The following is a 14,913-nucleotide window of genomic DNA, read 5'->3' as shown; positions in this document are numbered from 1 at the left end:
CACTAACAAAGGTACAATCACTTATGTGACAAAAGTAATAATTCAAAGTGTATGAAACGTCACCCAAAATCATTTAATACGTTGTTGGTTATTTGGAAAAGATGCACAAAATAACCAAATATATTTAAGAGACCACACATCTTTTATGACTAGTTCTGAACAGTACACAAGCACATTATATTTTGATTGTGCAGAGCATCAAGATAATAACTTTTAAACATGTATTAGTGTGAGCCTGTTTTTGTTTTACTTATATAAGAGCTGTTTTAAGTTTTGCCTTTAATTTAGAGCAAAAGCACAATGTAGACAAAATTATTTGATGTTTTTAACCTTATATGGTGTACTTTAACTTGGCCTAAATTCAATTTAAATTTCTAGTCTTTGAGCTGTTAATTTAAGTTATTTTCTTTCTAATCATACATTCTCATAAAAAAGTAAATTCCTCTGTTACTACGTTACATTATGTGTACATATTAGTACCTTTTAGCTTTTGCACCTACACAGGAAAAATGAGAGAGTACTTTTTTCGGAGTTACCATCAGTAATTTTTATTTAAGTAGGTGTAAAAACGTAGAGGAAATATGTTGGAGTAAACCAGCGAGACCACGCCCACTCTACTTTCTTAAGTTTCGTTTCTTCCGCCATTTTGTTATCCCGCTGTGGACGGAGGAAGTTAGAGGCTGTGACTGAGGTAAGTCTGCTAATTGCTCAAAAATAAGTTGGAAACTTGTTTTAAGCGGGTTTGGTTATTTTATCTGTAAGGAATAACGTTTGTGTAGTGGAATGCTGCTATTCCACCGTGTATGTGCCTGTGAGGAGATTGCAAACTACGAGCAGGAGTTTGCTAACGGTTAGCCTCAGCCGTTTGAAGTTCAGCTAAATGCAGCCATTAAATAAATTAAGCTGTTGTTTTTATTGGTGTTGTACCGCGTTCCGTTAAATACATTGAAATATATACATTTTTTCACTAGATAATTCTGTCGCCGTTTTACCGATGTACGCTGGCGTTGATGCACCGGTTGTTGTTGCCTACCCCCCCCCCCCCCCTTTTTTTTCTTTCTGTCTTTCTTAGTAAGGAAGCCAGCTACTTTTGAAACGACCAGCTCCATAATTCCTACTGATATTTATCAGGTCCGTTGAATTCAATGCGTTAATCATTTTAATCTGTAATGTGTAGGAGTCCAATAACGTTTTAACTTTATTTTTTTTTACACTGCAGAGTATGGCGGTCCTTCCCATTTATATGTCAGCCTGCCTTAGCTGCTGTGCGCGCGCAGCCACCATTTCTCGAATGCAAGACAGTGACAGACTGTTTAGGTTGTCATGATCATGATCGCTCATCACTGTGTTGTTGATTTTGATCATTCTCTTGCAGAGATTATTTTTTTTAAATGGAGGTCCGTGATTCCAGATACTCGTCACGATTTCTCAAACCAAAAACTCATGTATAAATCAGGAAAAAATATTTTTTTTAAATGAACTTCCAAGAAATAAATCTGTAGGTCCTTAGAAGCCAGTGCATTGTTGTCAGTGTTGTTTTTTTAGCAGTTCTGCAAATTCTGCAACATTGCTGTGACAGCTAGTGTGAACTGTATATTTGCCATTACTATTTTAAAATGTATTAATTTATTTGGAACAGGGCTTAGATCTGAATAAATGCTGTGTTGGTACCTTTTGGTGTTGTAATGTTTTTTCTTTTTTGTAATTATTTTTTTCCCACCAGGAAAGATGCAAGCTGTGCGTGAACATGTCGAACGCCAAAAAAAAAAAAAAATGTTTTAAAGTTTAGCTGACCTTCAAATCCTTTTGGGAATGCGGTGAGTGGAAACATCACAATTTCCAGCATTTTTCTTTACAGGAATCAGTCAACTTTGTGGAAAAACTGTCAGCTGTGATGCAAACAGATTTTTTTAATTGGTTTTTAATTTAAAGATAATTTCTGTGCTGCATTCTAAACATAATTTTGCTTTGTTCACAGCTGCCAAAAAGTTCAACATCCCAACCTTGGACTTGAGAGTGTTTGATGACTCAAAGACAGAAGTTGATGAGCAGGTTTCTGATCTCCTGTTGAAAAACCCAAACCTTGGTGCGTTGGAAATTTGTCTGGCCGAAGATACAAATCCAGAAGGTGAAGTTTTTCTTTTAAATTGTAATTTATCTATTTTGTTTTAGATGGTTTTGGGTAAATTCCCCTTTGATGCCTGAATTTATTTCCAAGGGAAATAATCTGTGTTTTTGCTTTCAAGTACATGCTAAATTAAGAACATTTTTGAGCTGAAGAGTTTTGATTGTATATTTGCATCAATAGGAGTCTGAGGGTTAATGATTTATTTGACAGGATAGTGTGGGGAACAAAATACGGGCAAATAAGTATGAGTTTTTTTATCCTATTGCTGTCTTAGACAAGATAACAAATCTGCTAAACTGTTAAGTCGGTCAGTATTTAAAAATCTTTGTTTTTACTTTTTTTGTTTTTGCTATCATACTAATTTAAATATTACAGTAACTGAAAGCTTTAATACTTTGACAGATCAGCCGAGTTGTCCTGCAAAGAGCTGCAATACCAGTTCAAGTGGAGATTTTGAAGTGGACTCAGATGACACCATAATATTACAACACAGTCCTACAACAAGACGAAGACTTGAAGACACCTCTCTTGCCAAAGTAAGTAAATAATCTTTTCACAGTCATTTCAAGCATTCAAAGTCAGGCTGTCTTTCCAATTCAGTTTAGTTGTCAAACAGTGCAGTAAGTCAGATCATCCAAACTAGTTTAAAGTTTTCTAGGGAAACAGCAGATTGCACCGAGTAAGTCACAACACATTGAATACATTCTGGAATGCTGTCCTCATCATACAAACATATAATTCTTCTGTATTTCCTTCAACAAAGCTCTGCATAATTAACAAGATATTGACTATACGGGCGACAGTGGCTCAGGTGGTTGAGCGGGTCGTCCAATGACCGAAGGGTTGGCGGTTCTATCCCCGCTCCCACCAGCCAAGACACTTCACCCTCCTTGCCTCCAGTGTGGCTCCACTGGTGTGTGGATGTGCATGAATGACCCCGGTGATGGTCAGAGGGGCCGTAGGCGCGAAATGGCAGCCACGCCTCTGTCAGTCTGCCCCAGGGCAGCTGTGGCTACAACAGTAGCTTACCATCACCAAGTATGAATGAATAATGGACACACTGTAAGCGCTTTGAGTGTCTTGAAAAGCGCAGATAAATCCAATCCATTATTATTATACAAAGACAGACATTGACTATGCAGTTTTTGAGAGGGAAAAATGTTTTCTGGGACATGGTTTCTGCAGTTCAATTGGAATTCACCTTCAAGTTCTTGACAGGACTGTTTTGCAGAGTTAACCAGCCTTAATTTCCCATCATGCCATTGTTTACGCTCCCGTTACCTTACAGTCCCTCACAACCCCCAAGCAACAGAATTGGCGTGCAATATTGGAGCTATCCAGCCTTATAGATGTGAGCCAGATGCCAACTCAGACGAGGAGAATGAAGACAAGCGCTCCGCTTGTCTTCATTCAGGGAGCTTGTGGCCTGCCAAATGTAGCTAGCTTTCTCAAATTACATCTTTTCATCTGCTCCTGATTCATCCCAATTTGAGAAAATAAATATTGAGAAACAGTTTTATTCTTAAATCTTATAACGATGTCATCATAATAATGCCACATTTTAAAAAATAACTTTCATTGGAGTGGGTCCCCCATTTTAACATGTCGCAGTATTTTTCTCATGATGGGCGCGTTTAAAAGAACACGTTTAAAACTGCACATCTGAGTATTCACTCAAATTGGGATGAATCAGGAACAGACAAAATAAATGCAGTTTGAGGAAGATCTCTATTGTGACGCACCACATGAAATGAGGTGGGTCTGAGTCCCTCTGCTCTGCTCTATTCTGATGCGTCCACTTGCAGACAAACAGATCCATTAACATCTTCATCATACTTGTCTGAGCTTGATCTAAACTATGGCCGGAAAGCTTCAATATTGCTCACCATTTTGGTTTCACCACTAATGTTAGTTTTAGGTTGGAAGGACTGTAAGCTAGCGGGAGAGGGCGTAAACAAAGGGATGATCGGACATCAGCAGAGGGTTACTACTGTGTCAATAGCCCCGCCTACAACTCAGAAGTTAATTTCTGATCAACTCCAAACCACTCTGCACAAACTGTCTTTAAACATCATCTCAAAGTGCTTTAACCCCAGTAATCAGTGCTTGCAGTTGTATTTTTTTATTATTAATATGGACTTTTAAATTTGATCCAAAAGGTGGTTGCTGTCATTGGTGAGGATGCATCATCCGTTGAAGGTCATGTGAATGTCCTGCATATCCAGTACAGCAAGGTGCGAGAGGATATACCAAAGAAGTACCCTTTCTTGAAGACAACCTCAGGGGTCAGTGACATTTTAAATCAGTTCTCAGCTTAAAATACATTTTGAATGTCAATATAAGCTGAGACATCTGCTAAAATGATCATTAACAGCTTTAACTCAATTGTAAAAACATTGTAATTTTCTAAACCCATATATAAATATATAGTCATTCAAGCCAAGTAATATTTATACAATGAGATCACTAAAGGGAAATGGCAATGAAAGAGGCAAAAAAGAATATTAGAATGTTTTGTCTTTTGTTTGTTTTAGTTAAAGTGAATGATTAATTTTCTAATTTTTTTTTAAATTTTCAGTTTGATGAAGTTGACCGAATGCATCCATCACCTGTCAGTTTAAGCCAGCGCTTCAAGGACGGCGTTTACCAGTATTGTGCCAAAGGTGCTTGAGCTTGTTCAAAGAAAAGCTCCATTAGCCAAAGTCTCCAAAGAATCAAGAGAAGAGAAGAGATGCTTGCAGAGGATCTACTAGGTATTGACATAAACGTAATCTTTAGTGTGTTTTATAGTTCTTCTTTTTAGAATTCGTATCAATATTATCTTAATCACATTTATGCATTTTATTATTTAAATTATGCATTTAAACTTGTTTATAAGTTTACTTTTTTATTATCTATTTTTAGAAAATGTAGAATGCAGTAGAAAGATGTACTTAAAATGAGGTCTAATGCTTCTTTTGTTAATGTCACAAGTTTTATTTCATGGTTTAAAAATGGTAACTGAAGTGCTATGTGCTGTTTACAATTGATCAAATGTTAAGGTTATAGTTACAATGAATGCAATGTGAACTGAAGGAAAAATATAGATTTTTCATTATTGTAAAATTGCTAATTGTAAATATATGCATCCTGTTGTGACACTGTAAATACTGTGAAATGTCAGAATTGTAATTTTTTTGAATGTTTAATAAATGTGATAAACATTATACTGGTCTTTTAATGTGCTGTATCTGGTACAAATTTGCCATCATAGGGTACAAAAGGCTTGTCACTGGGGCAGTACCCTTAAAAGAACAAATTTGTACCTTTTTTAAAGGTACATTATGGTACCATAGCACTATAAGGTACAATTTAGTCCACAGAGGTACATATTTGCCTTTGAAAGGTACATACTGAAAGGGTACAGATGCGCACCTATATGAAAGGGTACAACATTTGTACCCTTGAGGGTACTGCCCCAGTGACAAGCCATTGTACCTTTAAAGGTACAAATTTTGCACATTTTTTCTGACAGTGTAGCCACGGTCTGTCATCATGTCTACTGCAACACTGATTCCATTCACACCATGAAGTCCCTCTGATGGCCATCAGTTCTGCTTATCCACTTATGATTTTTAGTTTACAGATGTTACTTTGTCTCCTGAGTGTTTAACCTGACAGTAGACCTACCAAGGCGCAGATTCACATGCATGTGACCCATAATAATTTAACTTGACTTGATGTGTTTCTTGAGCATAAAATGTCTAAAGAAAACCAGCCGCATTGCTTTTAGCAAATCATCCTCATCTGCCAGTTCTTGCTGAATCACTTACCATAAGTTATTTGTCCCTGTATTTAATTAACTCAATTTCCTCCTCTTTTGCATGGGGCCACCAACCATATCAATGGTCACAGGTGTTCGAGCATCCTGCAGCCAAGATTCAGTGATTTTAGCACATTTGGCAGCAACTGCCTAAAGAGCCCGTCTGTTTTTGGTTCATTTGCTTTTCTGTGCTTCCATCGCTCTTGTCCTTCCTAAACAAAACAGTATTTGACTTATGCATGACCGACCCAGAATAGGCCGTGTGTAATTGAGAAATTCAATTGCACAGACATTCATTGATATGCTATATTGGAAACAAAAGCATTTGCTTCTTTACACCCACCAAATCTTAAGTTAGTGGCTTTAAAAATTAAAGGTTTTGCCTGCAAAGACCAGTTCCACTCTGATCGTAATTTGATCTACTTTAAAAATCTTTCCCAGGGATCTTTAAATTATAATTATGTCTTTTTTAGCCAAAATCAACAAACCTGTGTTGTGTTTTGGGACAGTTTCTGCAGAGTGGCAGTAGTGCATTGGAATTTCACCTCTGAGTTGTGGGCGGGACTGTTGGCTCGGAGTAAGCCTGCACCCTTCCCATCATTCATCTGTTTACATCCTCTCCCGCTAACTTTCAGCCCCTCAAACCTCCAACCTAACATCACTGGTGCAACAGAAATGGCAAGCAATATTGGAGCTATCCAGTTCTATAGTTTTGAACAAGATGCCAGCTCAGATAATGAAAACAAAGACATAAATGGATCAATTTGTTTACAAGTAGGTGGATTAGCATGGACAAAACAGGGAGCTTGTGGATTGCTGCAAAGTTTCAACGTCAAACCTATAAGCTTTTTCCAGTGGCAATTTTGTGTCTTCTCCTGATTCACAATGATTTAAATAAAGAAACGCAGTTTAATCTTAATAGTCTTCATAAATATCCTCCTTCTTAAGAAAAATGCTACAACAACAGGTTAAAAACACCAAAAACAGGATTTCTTTTTTGGAGAGTTTTCTGTCCTCTCATTTTAGGATGTCAAATGTAAGCTATTTTCAATACATTTTCCGTTGGTTGTAAATCATTGCATTAAAAAAATAACACCTTTCATATCTTTTTATTCTGTTTAGAGAAAAATCACATGTCTACAAACTGTCCCTTATTTTTTCCTAAGTATCTGGCAATAAATTAATGCTCAAGACTCACAAAGGCATGCATTAAGAACATTATCAATAATTTGTGAAACATTCAACTTTTTAACAATCAACAACACTAACTCTCTCCTGATCTAATTAAAACAGCTCTGACATCAAACATAAAGCTAGCATCAAACATCTTGCACACTCGCAGAAAGTATCACTTTAACAGCACGCACATTGCCTAAAGTCATGACCCTATTTGAATTGTTGTAGGTGCAGTGCAGCATAGCAGAAGCTGCTCCAAAGGATTGCCTCGGCTGCCCATAGCCATACAGAAGTAAAAAAAAAAAAAGTAGGTCTTTGGAACGTCTCTGGGCAAAATACATATATAAATAAATAAAAAATAATGAAAGAAAAGCAAGGAAAAAAGAAAGCAATAAGAAGCCCAATCAAAGAAGAATAGTCTTTTGCTGCAGCCTGCACTCAGCAAGCTTCAAAGCGAGGGATGTTAACAAAATAGATCCTGCGACAGACATGACTTTAGTTGGTTACTGATGCAGAAATCTGGGTATTTATCTGCCACTAGACGCACTGTGAAGATAAAGTCAGGCCACATTTTTAGCTGCAAAAATGACGGAAGTCAAAGGTTGAGAGTCGTGAGGAACCCAGTCAGCAGATAGGGACAACAGGTACTGCACATTATCAAAAAATAAAATGAAGATTTTTATAAATAAGAATGAATGAAAATAAAAAAATATACAAAAGGTCTCTTTGAAAAGGGTAAACATAAAAAGTTTCTGAAGCTATTTATCCAACTTCAATTTAACCAACTGAACATACAAACCAACAAAACAAACTGACCTAGAAATGAAACACAATGTGGAGAGAGTTTTCTGAGAGCTAATGAGATGGGTAATGAGTCCGGAAGAAAGTGACAGCATTTCTTTATTTGTTTTACAGCATGGAGATCTACTGTATACCATTAGCATGGACATGACAAGCAGCTGGGGGTTTCCTGGGTGGTCCAAGATGTAGTACTCTTGGGCCATTCTATTCCCTCAACTGGCCGAGGCGGGGGATTCATAAAACTGCTGCTTACCTGAGCAAAACTGTAAAAGATTAGGCTTAAGTTAAATTGTGAAAGTTTCCAAAACAACCCTACAGATTTTCTTACAGGATTGGAAGATAACGCGAGAAATATTAAATATTGTTCCTTCAACAACCATTAGAGGCTGGTTTTAAAAAGGAACAATTTCCCTTTAACTATTATCCACCGGTGTATACAGTTGTGTGTGCATGTGTGAATGGAAGTGTGACTGCAAAGTGCTTTGGGCCTCAGTCAAGGTAAAAAAAAGAGCTAAATAAGTATCTGCCAGTTATGATTTTCAAAAAGATTGTCTTTAAACAAAACAAATGTTGATACAGCCTAATTTCTAACACATTTTCAATGTTCATTGCTTTATTTTTTCATCGAGACAACTATGTGTGTTTGTGGAGGATTTTTTATTCCAACGCTCTAACAGAGCTTCTGAAGTTAGAGATTGTTTCAATGTGAGCTTTACAAACAGACAAACTAAAAAAAGTCTGTCAAAACCAAATGATTTTGCCTGTTTTGTTTTGCTATAAAAATAAAGTCGAAAAATGTAAATGTAGTTAAAGCCTTCGTCACAGCTACCCAAGAGGTGGATACAGGTGGATAATGTCTGCGAGCAAACCTGTACAGACCTGAATGGGGCACACAAATTACACGTAGGAATAATGAAGTGAGCCCATAGAGCAATAACGTTCATGCACACTTTGTTTACGGCATGCTACAAGTGTAAGATTGTAACAAATACTTATACATGTAAGGGTAAGTAAGGGTGTAGGTGAGACACAGGCTTGTTGTACATATTTTTTTATTTTTTAAAACCCCAAATCCTGCACGCTGCACAAGGAGCCCGTTATGGCTGTTCAAGTGATAAGTGCTCTGTGTGTGCAGCCTGACTTGGAAATTAAACAATCAGAGTATAGTGTAGTTTGGGTGTCCTATAGGCACTTATATCATGTGCACAACCAGTGCATGCGGTATTTGCACACGATCAGTACGGAGCCAGTAGGCACACATTACGAACGTCTACAGCACATGTGTCAAACTCAAGACTCGAGAGCATTGGGCAACAATACATTAGGACATAAACACTGTCCACATAACCTAACCTGACAGAATCAAATTTAAAAGGATTTATGCTAGAGTAACAAGCAAACATGTTTTCCATGCAACTGTAAGTGTCACTTTAAAAAGTTAGAATAAATAAATGAGTTATTTAACATTGAGGAGTAGTAGGAGTAGTTACGTTAATTTTTCATTACATTTAGTTCCATGTATAAGTTATATCTGGGCCTTTGAGGACAACCACTATGCTGATGTGGCCCTCGGTGAAAATGAGTTTGAAATCCCTGGTCTAGAGTGTAGCGTAAATACACCGTTACCCTGTATTAACTATAAAGACAGCATTTCCCTGATAAGTGCAAGCAGCTTCTTCAGCCTGACTACAGCCTTCACAAAAAACGTACCACACGCACAAGAATCGTTCGTTCCATTTTTTTCTTTAAAGTCCCTCAAGGTGGTGGCACAAGCCTTAAGGGAACTGAAAGACCCACTTTCACTCCCATTTAAGATGCAACTGCTCCTCTCTTTGACCCTCCGGGGACCTAGACAACCAAAAAATCCATAGCACCTGTACAGAACAACCCCACTTGGGGTGCATTTAATCAAGGCTTAAAATACACTTATAACTTTGAAAGAAACATTTGGTAATTTAGACCGGCAGCACATCACACTGAGTGCTTTTAAAGTTTTACAAAGAAAAAAAATAGTTGTATCTAATTTTAAGAAAGCTAAAATCAAATCAGCCTCAATAAATGGCTCATATTGTATTTCTTTAGATTATGTGCCACATAAACATCTGCAGCACCTTATTTGTCTGTTGGATCAAATCACAAATGTCCTTGTTAAACTGCACGCAGTCAGGTGATGGCAATGTTTAAGAGCACCACCCTAAGTGTTTGTTCAACAATAAACGCAGTTTTAAAAGCTTTTGTACCCTGCTGTTGTTATGAAGAGACAAGTCTTCTGATGAAAATCACCTTTCAACAAGCAGGCACTGATGATCTAAATCAGTGAGAGCAGGCTTAGTGTTATATTAAATAAATAAAAAGACTCCAGAGTTTGTGAGCAAAGCCTAAGGTACATGAAAAGAAAAGCACAATGGTATTTTTTAAGGCACAGAAAACAAAAGGGGAGAAAAAAAAAGTTTTTTGATACAACCAGACTCAGTTATCATCTAAAAAGATGTACTTCTACTCCTAGAAAAAAAATGTACAAATTGGACACACTGTATGTGAAGCAGGGACAGATGTTAAAATTTGAAGAACAAAAAAAAATACATCAAGAAAAAAGTTGTGGGCCTGTATTTCGTCTTAAACCGGTGGTCATACACAGTGGTATAGGTTATAATTGTTTATTTTTTTTGTTGTAGCAGCATGAGGCCTTTTATTAGACTATAAAAATCACTGGGCAGAAGAAGAACAACTTTGATTGAGTCATAATATTTACCGGCATTTACTTGTAGCTTATTTTACTATTAATGCAAACATATGATTCATACCTGCATCCTTATTTTTCACATCACCATTTTATGATTCCTCACAGTCCTTTTAATTGAAGAGGAATAAAGAAATGTACTGCTGTTTGATCCTTTTGCTAGATGACATGATCTATTGTGTTTAATCTTGGTTCTCTCTTCTTAAAGTTTGTTCTTTTTAAGTTATTTCTCTTTGACTTGTGCTTGACTTTGTGTATTTTATTATGAGGGGCTTATTTATTTAATTTCTGCATTGGTGATTTTGCATCCTTGTTTGTTTTTATGTACAACACCTTGAGCTGTTTTCTTAACATGAAAGGTGCTACATAAATAAAATTAATTTGAATTTAAGGGTAAATGGCGTATACTTATATAGTGCCTTTCTTCCTACAATGACAAAGTGCTTTACAGTCACAGACCCATTCACCCAGTCACACACACATTCACACAGTGGTGGCGGCTCTGCTGCCAAACACAGGCGCCCGCCTACCACCAGAGGCAGGGTGGGGTTCAGTGTCTTGCCAAAGGACACTTTGACTCATGGGTGTGCAAGGCGGGAATTGAGCCTGTAATCTTATGATCATGGGTCGACCGCCCTACCGCTGCACCACGGCCGCCCCAAATGGCTGAGAATTTGTGGTCCTGTCTAGATTGTTGTTTCTTCTTGTTGGCAGGTAATGTTTGCAACATTCGTGTATTTTTCTTCTTGTTCCAAAATTTTTGGGTAGACGTAATCTCATCAAACTTCCAAACCCATTTTGTCCCTTTTGGGTCACGGGGCTGCAGGAGCCTATCCCGGCCACTCATGGCAGAGGACATCCTGGACAGGTCGCCAGTCTGTCGCAGGGCCACAAATCACACACCCATGTACACTTACATTCACACCTAGGGACAATTTAGAGTAACCAATTAACCTATGAAACAAATTTTGGGCGGTGGGAGGAAGCCGGAGTCCCCAGAGAAAACCCACAGATGCACGGGGAGAACATATAAACTGTACACAGAACTGCATTGCTGTTCTGTTTCTGGTCCCCCACTCAGGACTTGAACCGGAGGCCTTCTTGCTGTACAGCAGATGTAACCTCAAAAGGTTTAAAAGACAAAAACAAACAAAACAAAAAAAAAAAAAAAAATTGATTGTCCAATGTTTCCAGAAAAAAAAAAAGTTAAATCTCTGGCACATACATTTCAGCTAATTTCCCACTGAACTAGAAACGACTTAATGCCTCCTGGACGGGGGCGGCTGGCCCCTGCCTTACTCCTCCCTGGACCAACCGTGGGCCGGGTGGGTGGCTGCCTGGAGTCCGGAGCGGGTCTCCCTTGGGGGGGTCCTGGCTCGTACCTGGGGTTGGGGCGGGGGGATGCCCAGAACTCCTGGGTGGTGATGGGGTGCTCGTCTGGGGCTGTGGGTGCCCTTCTCGGGTGGGGCCCTGCGTTGGGCTCTCCTGGCGCGGCGGGGGGGCTGCTCTCCTGGTTGGGCAGGGGCGGCGCTCTCTTTCCCCCCGTGCCTCCCTGCTCTCTGGCTCTCGCGGCGGTCCTGCTGGCCCTGGCCTGGGTGGCGGATTTGGTCGCCCAGGGGGCGGTTGTTCCCTGCCTGCTGCCGTGTGGCGTTGGGGGGTTCCGGCTGCCGGGGGTCTTGGTGTGGGGATGGCTGGGCACTCTCCTTCCTTCTTTTCACATTCCACCGTCCATTTTAGAAGAACATAAACACTCACCTGAGCACAGGTGTTAGCTCACCTTTGCACTAATAGTTTGCATGATTGAATGAATGAAATATTTCACACTAGTTGGTTTAAAGGCATAAGTATGCGTGTGTGAACACTATCTGTTTTGTGTACATGTTGACATGTGGACATTTTTGCAGCTAGCAGGTGTGTTGATAACATTTGAGTGTGTGTGTGGACAAGCCCCGCCCTTTTTGTACTACATTTGAACCTTACCGTAATGATAAACAACCAGTAAACTTGCTGCTCTATGCTGCTTTATGGTCTTATCCCCCCCCTCCTATTATCACCCTCTTAGCCCCCCCCCCCCCCCCTCTTCTTCCCTTCTTTCCTTTTCCGTCCGGTCCAACACCAAAGATTTTCAAACATGATTGAAATTAATAAAGTTTGGCCTCGATTACAAAAGGGGTTTATTCAGACATACCTCTGGTTTGTTTGAAGATTAATAACCCCTCTTGTTAAAGTAAAATATGTCCAACACAAGAGGCCCTCAGTTCTCATCTGCCCGCCCAGCTGTTGGACAGGACAAGTTAAAAAAACAAAAACAAAGAAAGGACTTAATGCAAGTCTCTTGAAAGCGTGGGTAAATAGTGGAATCAACATGACACTGTAGTCAAAATTCCTGTTACCCTTTTGTGGGCAGTCTTTATTGACAGACTTTAATGGCAGCATGAAGTTCTGAAATGTTCCCCATATACAAAAATGTCTGCTTTTGTATCCATGCATCCAAGGAAGAATTCAAAAGTTCATTTTTTAACACCCACTGGCTGATTGTTCTTTTTTTTGGTCTGCTACATATCAATTTAAATAAAAAAAACACAGAAATTTTTAATTTTCATCTTAATTTACCTTATACAGTGGTGGACAAAATTGTTGGTACCCCTCAGTTAAGAAAAGAAAGTCCACAATGCTCACTGAAATGACTTGAAACATTCAAAAGTAACAATCATTTAAAATTTATTGAAAATTAAATAATCAAAATCAGCCATTGCTTTTGCGTTGTTGATTAACAGAAGTATTTGAAAAAACAAAATAATGAAATAGGGCTGGACAAAAATGATGGTACCAATAACTTAATATTTTGTTGCACAACCTTTTGAGGCAATCACTGCAATTAAACTATTTCTGTATTTGTCAATGAGCCTTCTGCACCTGTCCACAGGTATTTTGGACCACTCCTCATGAGCAAACTGCTCCAGTTGTCTCAGGTTTGACGGGTGTCTTCTCCAAATGGCATGTTTCAGCTCCTTCCACAGATGTTCAATGGGATTCAGATCTGGGCTCATAGAAGGCCACTTCAGAACAGTCCAATGCTTTTCTCTTAGGCATTCTTGGGGGTTTTTGGCTGTGTGTTTTGGATCGTTGTCCTGTTGGAAGACCCATGACCTGCCACTGAGACCAAGCTTTCTGACACTAGGCAGCACATTTCTATCCAGAATGCCTTGATAATCTGGAGATTTCATTTGACCTTGCACAACTTCAGGACACCCTGTGCCAGATGCAGCAAAGCAGCCCCAAAACAGAACTGATCCTCCTCCATGTTTCACAGTAGGGACAGTGTTCTTTTCGTTGAATGCTTAATTTTTGAGTCTATGAACATAGAGCTGATGTGCCTTACCAAAAAGCTCTAGTTTTGTCTCATCTGTCCAAAGGACATTTTCCCAGAAGCTTTGTGGCTTGTCAACATGCATTTTTTGCAAATTCCAGTCTGGCTTTTTTATGATTTCCTTTCAACAGTGGTGTCCTCCTTGGTCGTCTCCCATGAAGTCCACTCTGGCTAAATAAATGATGAATGGTGCGATCTGACACTGATGTGCCTTGTTTTAGGAGTTCACCTTTAATGTCTTTGGAGGTTGTTCTGGGCTCTTTGGATACAGTTCCAACTATCCGTCTCCTCAATTTGTCATCAATGTTCCTCTTCCGGCCATGTCCAGGGAGGTTGGCTACTGTCCCGTGGGTCTTAAACTTCTGAATAATATGTGCCACTGTCGTCACAGGAACTTCAAGCTGCTTAGAGATGGTTTTATAGCCTTTACCTTTACGATGTTTGTCTATAATTTTGTTTCTAATGTCCTGGGATAACTGTCTCCTTGGCTTTCTGTTGTCCATGTTCAGTGTGGTACACACCTTTTCACCAAACAGCAACGTGACTATTTGTCTCCCTTTAAATAGGCAGACTGACTGATTAAGGGTTTGAAAACAGCTGTGATGTCAATTAAAGGACATACCTGGGTTCATCATGACCCTCTGGGCAATTAGTTTTCAGTCTTTTATTGAGGTACCATCATTTTTGTCCAGCCCTATTTCATTAGTTTGTTTTTTTAAATAATTCTGTTAATCAACAACTCAAAAGTAATGGCTGATTTTGATTATTTAATTTTCAATAAATTTTAATTTATTGTTACTTTTTAACATTTCAAGTCATTTCAGTGAGCATTGTGGACTTTCTTTCTTTAACTGAGGGGTACTAACAATTTTGTCCACCTCTGTACATTTTCTCCA

General features: G+C 38.8%; 1 long non-coding RNA gene across 2 annotated transcripts; it reads left to right on the top strand.

Moving 5' to 3' along the window:
• The first annotated feature begins 264 nt into the window (after positions 1–264).
• LOC111948025 (uncharacterized) lies at positions 265–5,334 on the top strand. Of its 2 annotated transcripts, XR_002874013.2 has the most exons (7): positions 265–691; positions 1,073–1,131; positions 1,724–1,817; positions 1,979–2,128; positions 2,531–2,664; positions 4,288–4,413; positions 4,707–5,334. It is a non-coding gene; the product is annotated as an uncharacterized LOC111948025 (long non-coding RNA). The 2 variants fall into 2 exon arrangements; XR_013658375.1 differs by lacking the exon at positions 1,073–1,131 and having other exon boundaries at positions 269–691.
• Positions 5,335–14,913: the final 9,579 nt, after the last annotated feature.

This window comes from Oryzias latipes, chromosome 10 (genome assembly GCF_053564925.1).
Source record: "Oryzias latipes strain Hd-rR chromosome 10, Olatipes_Hd-rR_3.1".
Classification (NCBI taxonomy): Eukaryota; Metazoa; Chordata; class Actinopteri; order Beloniformes; family Adrianichthyidae; genus Oryzias; species Oryzias latipes.
The sequence above is the reverse complement of the archived record's forward strand: the minus strand, read 5'-3'. Positions and strand labels throughout refer to the sequence as shown.